The following is an 8,275-nucleotide window of genomic DNA, read 5'->3' on the forward strand; positions in this document are numbered from 1 at the left end:
GGGCGGGGGGGAGGGGGAAGGGGAGGCGGGGCCGCTGCCACCGCGGCGGCGACTGAAGCCGAGAAGAGAAGCGGGCAGGGAGCCGCCGCCACCGCCCTCCGGAGGCGCCGGAACCGGAACCCGCTCGGAGCCGCTGGCGCTGCGAGCTCCCGCCAGATCTTGCAAGGTCCAGGGACCTACGCTGGAAACTTGGAGATCCTGCTTCCTGCTTCTCCGGCCTCGGCTGTGGGAAACTTGGGGTAGAGCAGAGAGGTTTCTGTATTCAGCAGCCCAGGCAGAGGAGAATGGTGTCTCCACAATCTGAAGAATAAAGACACGACAGAATAAAGACTCGATGTCAATGAGGAGTGGACGGAAGAGAGACCTCCTGGGCCCCGGGAATAGCTGAGATCGAGGGGCCGGGCCTCCCCTGGAGGGGTCAGCACATCCAGCAGCGATGGCAAAGCCTAGAAGTCCTGGCAGATGGCCAGGAATGCCCGAATAGAGGAAGCCTTCGCCCCAAAGGTTAGCAAGCACGGCCAGAGTGAAGACATCTCGGAGAGTGAAAGTGAGGAGACCAGTGTACCCAAGAAGCCCAAAACTGAGCAGGAGCTCCCCATGTTGCAGTCTCCCTCAGACCTGGACAGCTTGGACGGGCGGAGCCTCAACGATGATGGCAGCAACGACCCCAGGGATATGGACCAGGACAAGCGGAGCACATCCCCTAGCATCTACAGCCCGGGCAGCGTGGAGAATGACTCTGACTCCTCTTCCGGCCTGTCCCAGGGCCCAGCCTGCCCCTACCGCCCACCTCTGCTGTTTCCTCCCTCCTCTCCACCGCCATACAGCACCCCTCGACAGCCAGAGCCTGGCTTTAAACCCCATCCTCCTGGACACCCACTGGATATCATGCTCCCATGGAGCCCTCCGCGCCTCGAATTTTCCAGACTCTGCCTGGAGCCCCTCCCCCTCATCCACAGCTCTACCCTGGGGGGTCCGGTGGAGGAGTTTTGTCGGGAGCCCCAGTAGGTTCCAAGGCAGGAGGGACTGCCTCATCAGTGAGGGCCCCTGGAGGGGAGATAAGCAGCACTCTCTGCCCACTACCCCCATTTCAATACCAAGCTCTGGGGCTGGTGGCGCTCCCCGAACAAAGCCACCGAACACTCCAGTGGGTGGTAAGAGCCTGCCCTCTGCTCCACCACCAACCACCTTCCCCCATGTGACACCGAACCTACCTGCCCTGCCCTGAGACCCCTTAGCAACACGTCAGCTTCTCTTCCTGGCCTGGGGGGCATAATCGCTACCTGGGCATCTGCCCTCTCCCCATGCTATGGGGCAGGCTATGGGCAGACTTCCTCCTGGCACAAAATAGGGCCCGACTCTGGCCCCCTCGCCCCACCCTCTGTCCCCCATTCCTCCTCTTTTGCCGCAGTGCCCGGATGATGTACCGCCATTGCTGCCACCCAGTACCCAGCTTCCCAGGCGCTGCCCAGTTATCCCCACTCTTTCCCTCCCCCGGCAAACTTCTCCGTCTCCTACCAGCCCCCCAAGTACACCCAGTCTTCTCTCCCATCCCAGGCAGTGTGGAGCCAGGGACCCCCTCCGCCTCCTCCGTATGGCCGCCTCTTAGCCAACAGCAATGCCCACCCGGCCCCTTCCTGCCTCCTGCCGGGAGCCAGGCCCACCAGCCAGCCCCAACTGCCAGCCCCAACACACTACCACCACCACCAGCAGCAGCAGCAGTATCACAGTACCTCTGGGGCCCCGCCCGGATGTTTCCCCACCCTTTGGAGAGCAGTGGCTCCCACCATGCGCACCCCTATGCCATGTCGCCCTCCTTGGGGTCTCTGAGGCCCTACCCGCCCGGGCCACCACACCTGCCCCCACCGCATGGCCAGGTGTCCTACAGCCAGGCCGGCCTGGAGGCTCTTCAGTCTCTTCCTCTTCCGAATCCTCCTCCTCCTCCTCCTCTCAAGGGTCCTACCCCTGCTCGCACTCCTCCCCCTCCCAGGGCCCCCAAGGGGCACCCTACCGCTTCCCGCCGGTACCCACGGTCACCACCTCCTCGGCCACCCTCTCTATGGTCATCACCACCATGGACCCCTTGCCAGCAGGCTACAAGACGGTCTTGCTGCCGGGTCCCTGCCGTATGCGAAGCGACCCCGGTCCCCGGGGGCCTACAAGATGGCCACCCGCCCGGGTATAAGGTGGGATCTCCCCCCGCCTTCCAGACGAGGACCCCGCTGGACTACCGAGGTGCCTCGCATCCCCCGGGCCTGCCCTCCCTGCTGCCGCCGCCGCCCCTGATCACCACGCAGATCAAGCAGGAGCTAGCCAAGGAGTACAAGGCATGCGAGAGCCCGGCGCCCACAGCACGCAGCCCCTCGCCCCCGCCCAAGGTAATGGATGGGCCCAGCCACGCCAGCCAGTAGGCCAGGTTCAACAAGCACCTGGACCACGGCTTTAACTCGTGCGTGCCCAGCGACCTGTACTTCGTGTGGCTTGACACCTCCAAGCTGCCCAAGAAGCGTGCCAACCTGCTGGAGAAGGTGCGGCGCCAGACAGAGCAGCGCGCGTGAGGGGGAGCGCGAGAAGGAGCGCGAGCTGGAGCACAGCGTGAACCTGGCTCAGGAGGGCCGCCCTCCCATGGAGTGTCCGTCCCTGGGCCCCGTGCCCCACCGCCCTCCATTCGTGTCGGGCAGTGCAGTGGCTACGGTGCCCCCCTACCTGGGGCCTGACATCCCGGCCTTACGCACCCTCAGTGAGTATGCCCGGCTTCACGTCATGTCTCCCGGCAACCGTAACCACCCCTTCTACGTGCCCCTGGGCGCGGTGGACCCGGGGCTCCTGGGCTACAACGTACTGGCCCTATACAACAGTGATCCGACTGCTCGGCAGAGGAAGCCGGAAGCCCAGGAACGAGACCTCCGCAACCGTCTCAAGCTGGGCTTCGAGGTGAAGCCCAACGAGTTGGAGCCCCTGCACAGGGTCCCCGGGCCGGACGTGGATCCCTTCCCGCGACACGGTGGCCTGGCCCTGCAGCGTGGCCCTCCGGGCCTGCACCCTTTCCCCTTCCACCCGAGCGTGGGGCCCCTGGAGCGAGAATGGCTGGCGGGGGCGGGTGGGCCAGCCCTGCATCCCAGACATGTCCTACGCGGAGTGGCTGGCGGCCGAGTGGCAGCACGCGGTAAGGGTGGAAACCCTGGGCAACAACCCCCTGGCGCGGTTGCGGATGCTGAACGTGACCCCCCCCCACAAGCACGCGCATATCCACTCGCACCTGCACCAGCAGGACACCATCGATGCAGCCTCTGCCTCGGTGCACCCTCTCATTGACCCCCTGGCCTCAGGGTCTCACCTTACCCGGATCCCCTACCCAGCTGGGACCCTCCCTAACCCCCTTCCTCATCTTCTGCACGAGAACGAAGTTCTTCATCACCAGCTCTTCTTGCCCCTTATAGGGACCTGCCAGCCTCGCTCTACGCTTCGATGTCTGCGGCGCCCCAGCAGCAGGCCATGCATGCACAGTCGGCTGAGCTGCAGCGCCTGGCGCCGAGTAGCAGCAGTGGCTGCACGCCCACCACCAGCTGCACAGACTGTCGCTGCCCGCCCAGGAGGACTACTACAGTCACCTGAAGAAGGAGAGCGACAAGCCGCTGTAGAGTCTGCGATCGAGAGTGCATCCGTGGCTTTGGCACCTGGACCTTGAAGGCCCCGGCCTGGCCCCAGCGCCGACAAGCCGCGGGTCCTCCACGGCTGGGCAGAGGCAGCGGGTGAAGGACCGACGGATGGAAGACTGAGGCCGAGCGGTGTGCGGAGGCGGGGGCAAGGCGGGAACAGCACTCGCGTGGTGCTCGGACCAGGCCCCTATTCCTCGCTCCCCCTGCTTTCCTCCTACCCGGTACCCACCCTCGGTGGCTGCTCCCCTCCCCGTTTGTGTGATTATTTCATGTTAGATGTGGCTATTTTGTGTAGCATCGTGTGCCGCCCCCGCCCCTCCCCGTCCCACGCCCGCGCCCCCTCTGCGATGTATGCCCTGTCCCTCCCCACATTAATATTTTACATATATATGTGACGCTCTTTAAAGAACATCCCCACCGAAACCCACCAAAAAAAAAAAAAGCATTATAGAAAATGTCTTTTTCTTCTCTGAAGATTATACTATTGGAAGTGCCTCGCTTCTACTCTGGGAAATTTTACACAGGTTGTCAATCCAGCTGCGGTAACTTTTCCACCAAGTTGGGAATATTTAAGTCAATTTGAGCATTCAAATGATCTTGGTATTAGTATTTCTCAAATGTATCTTTTTTTGACTGTGACTTGTGAATCTCATAAACCAATAAAGTGCTATTAATGTTTGTATTCCTAACCCTGAATTTTACTTCGTATCTTTATAATAAAAATTCTAAATTTTTTAAAATTTTATAATTGTGAAGTCTAAATGTGGATTTGCTACATAGGTAAATTGCACACAGGTGGAATTTGGGCTTCTAGCTGGTCCTCTCTCCTCTTGACAGTGGACCAGATACCCAGGGTGTTGCTATGTGCTCCCCTCCCTACTTTCTCCGCACCTCCCCTAGCAGTGTCCAGCGTCTGACAATCTCACCTTTGTGCTAGTGTGACTAATATTCAGGGCCCACTTATGAGTAAGAATATGCAGTATTCACTTCTTTGTTTCTGCAATAGTTCACTTCGTAAGATGGTCTCTAGCTGCATCCAAGTTGCTGTGAAGGCATGACTTTGTTCTTTAGAGCTGTGTAATATTTCATCACGTATATATGTACCACATTTATTTTATCCAGTCCATTGTTGATGAGCATCTATATTGGTTTCATGGTTTTTGCGATTATGAACAGTGCTGTAATAAACATGCATGTGCAGGTTTTCTTTTTGTAGAGCAAATTATGTCCCCCTAGTTCTATCACCAGGAGGGAGATTGCTGAATCATAAGGAAATTCAATTTTTAGTTCTTTGAGAAATTACCACACTGCTTTCCATAGAAATTAGGCTACTTTTTATTTGATTTCGATTTGGTTTTCTCTCTCCCTCAACATTCAACTCTTAACAAATATATGCTTGCAAAGAACTTAGAATATGTTGACATAAACTAAGCATTTAAATAATAACAGACATAATTAGTTTAATAAAGTGATTGCAGCTAAGTAACAACAAGGGGATTGGAAATAATTTCAGATACATTAACTCTTCTATGAGATATAAACATCCTTGAAATTTATTCATTTTTATTCATTAAATTAGTCATTTAACAAATATTACTTAATTATTAGAGTTAGAAATGCCAATAAATATTGGGATTAAAAATCTCTTATATTGTGCTTAAAGAAAAAACAACTCTACCATCTACCATTTATATGCTTCTATGTTTTTGCTTATTCTTTTATAAATAAAAATAGTACCAGTCTAAAATCAAACACTCTAAATAACATCTGTTAGAATACATGGAAATCTCACAAAATTAAATTATTCATTTCCAAATCAATAAAATCAGTGAATTAATGTGAATAAAAATTCTGTTCCTATGGAATGTGCACACACAAACATACAAATGATGCTGGATAACTTTTTAAAAATTTAGAACATAAGAAAACACCATGATCTTAATATGTAATGAAATAGGTACTTTTTACCATATTAATATTCATAAACATTGTATTTTTCAACATCTGTAGGTGTGTCCATTTAAGCATATCTTTAAATTAAAAGTAAATTCACTAGAAGGAAAGTGTACATACCTGAACTGTTACCAAATATGTGCATTAATTACCACTAAATACTTACAATAGTCAAATTTTCATAGGCATGTAAAGCTGTTTGAATTATTTATGGCCACAGTCAATGCTATGTGTTAAAAAACGTAAAACCACTGTGACATTTCACAAAAAAAGTCTATATTTTTTGCTCAGAAATGTATCCATTTGCAAGATGATTCTTCTGATCAGGTCAAGATAAAATAATCTCAATATGTTTTAATCATGTATTTGTAGTCAGTTTGAGGTTGATTGGTTATATGCTGACTGGTCTAGGAAGGTCTTGACTGGCATGATCCATCTCTCCTCCTTGTGGTCTCTTGTATACTACGGAATTAGTCTGGGCTTGTTTTTATTACAAAGACAGATCACTAAAAGAGATAGAGATGAAGCACACAATGGTTCTTGACCTTGACCTTTTCAGTCTATAAAATGGCAATTATCTACTGTGATGCATTCCCTTCAACTGGCAACACAAATCACAAGTTCAACCTAGGTTTAAGATGAGGGGAATAGAGTCTATCTTTTGTGATAGAAGGAGCTGTGAAGTCAAAAAGAAAATTGGATATACATAGAGAAGGGTAGAAATTGGGGTCATTCTAACAATTTTGCCTCTCAGAATGCCAACTATCTGTAGAATACACAGAAGATCATGTATTTGATATAATGTGGTATATTGTAATAAGCTGGAAGTTTCTTTTTCCTTGAAAATGTGCTTATTTGAGAAATACATTCTTTAGTAACTCAATGTAATATGTGAAAAACAGACATGATGTAAAACTACTCAAAACTATATTTCCAACCAAATAGGCAATAGAAAATTCACTTTATTTGATTGCATTACAGCCTGCAAAGGCTGTATCTTTGTCGTTAGAGTCAATAAAGCAATTTATCAATTAATAAGCATTTGTCTATGTGGATATGGCTTCATGAATTTTTTAAATGGTGAGAAATTGCTATATTGCAACTTTTAGTCAAACAATAGTTTCCTGCTATTAGCAGTGACAGAGTAAAACTAGCTTTTAAAAAAATAATATACGTCTTTTCTTAGTAGTTAATAGCTGTATGTTTAGCGAATTGTCTTACTGCATTTTCTCAAATGTAATTTAAAAAAGAAAAAGATACATAAATTAACATTTCAATGTTATTGAACTCTCAAGCAGCTTCAACCTGTGTCCAGCAAAATATGACAGTGTTATTCATAGAGCTATTCTTTTTTTTTTTTTTTTTTTTGAGTTAGAGTCTCACTCTGTCGCCCAGACTGGAGTGCAGTGGCCGCTCCCGGCCACCGCAGCCTCGACCTGCTGGGCTCTGGCGATCCCTCCACCTCAGCCTTCCGAGTAGCTGGAATTACAGGCGCGTGCTACCATGCCCGGCTAATTTTTTTATTTTATTATTGTAGAGATGAGGTCTCGCCTGCCCAGGCGGGTCTCGAACCCGCGGGCTCAAGCAATCCACTCACCTCAGCCTCCCAAAGGCGCGGGATTACAGGCTGAGCCACCGAACCCGGCTAGAGCTATTCTTAATAGGCTGTTTGTCTTCTTCTTTCTGGCAGAGAATAGATATAATTTAAAAATATACATTACTGAAATAGAATCTGAAATGGCCAAAAAATAGAGGAAGAATAAAAGAAAGAAAAAATGTGTTGAACAGACAGTGATAAAATTATGGTAGATATCAATCTACCTATTGATTATTAATTCAGCAAATGATTATTAATCACTTTAAATGTGAGTGGTATAAATACCATCAAAATAAATTAAATGACAGATTTTTTAAGAATGAATAAAAATACAAAACCCAGTTATATTTTTTCTATAAATTGCCTATTTTATATGTTAAAAGCACAGATAGGTTAAAAGTAACCAGCAGGGTAAAATTATACCATGCTAATACTAATCTAAAGAAAGTTAGAGTAGCTGTCTTAGTTTCAAACAAAGTAGAATTCAGAACATTACCATGGATAAAGAGGAACGTTAAATCATGATTCTCACATAATGGATCTTTTTGGAGAATTCAAGATTTAGCAAATTTTAATGTGTATGTATCTAACAATAGAGCATCAAAATGCACACATGAAAAACAAAAAAAATTAAAAAGACAAATCTACAAATTCTCTAATATACCTAAAAACTTCAACACTCTCCTCAATAATTGATATTGATAAATTAAGCATGTATCAAATTTATTAAACCATAGTATACTTTATTAGTATTACCAATCAACAAATCAACATTTATAGAATATTCAAAAACAAAAATAAACATCATTTCCAGTTCACATAGGATAGCCACAAAGATAGATTAAATTCTGGGTCATAAAATGTACGTTTAATATTTTTTTAAAAAAGAATCATGCAAAATAAGTTCACATAATACAATCAAATGAATTGTAAATGAACAACAGAAATATATAGCTGAATGATGCCTAAATATTTGAAGAATAAAAAACACACTTGTAAATAACACAAAGGACAAAAAATGCCCAAAAGAAAGAAATTTCTAAAACATTTTAAATTAAATGAGAAT

General features: G+C 48.1%; 1 pseudogene; it reads left to right on the forward strand.

The window, feature by feature from the left end:
• The first annotated feature begins 20 nt into the window (after window positions 1–20).
• LOC103276141 lies at window positions 21–3,641 on the forward strand (annotated as a pseudogene).
• The last annotated feature ends 4,634 nt before the right edge of the window (window positions 3,642–8,275 follow it).

Source organism: Carlito syrichta, unplaced genomic scaffold, assembly GCF_000164805.1.
Source record: "Carlito syrichta isolate Samal-C Ts95f unplaced genomic scaffold, Tarsius_syrichta-2.0.1 Scaffold35654, whole genome shotgun sequence".
NCBI classification, from domain to species: Eukaryota; Metazoa; Chordata; class Mammalia; order Primates; family Tarsiidae; genus Carlito; species Carlito syrichta.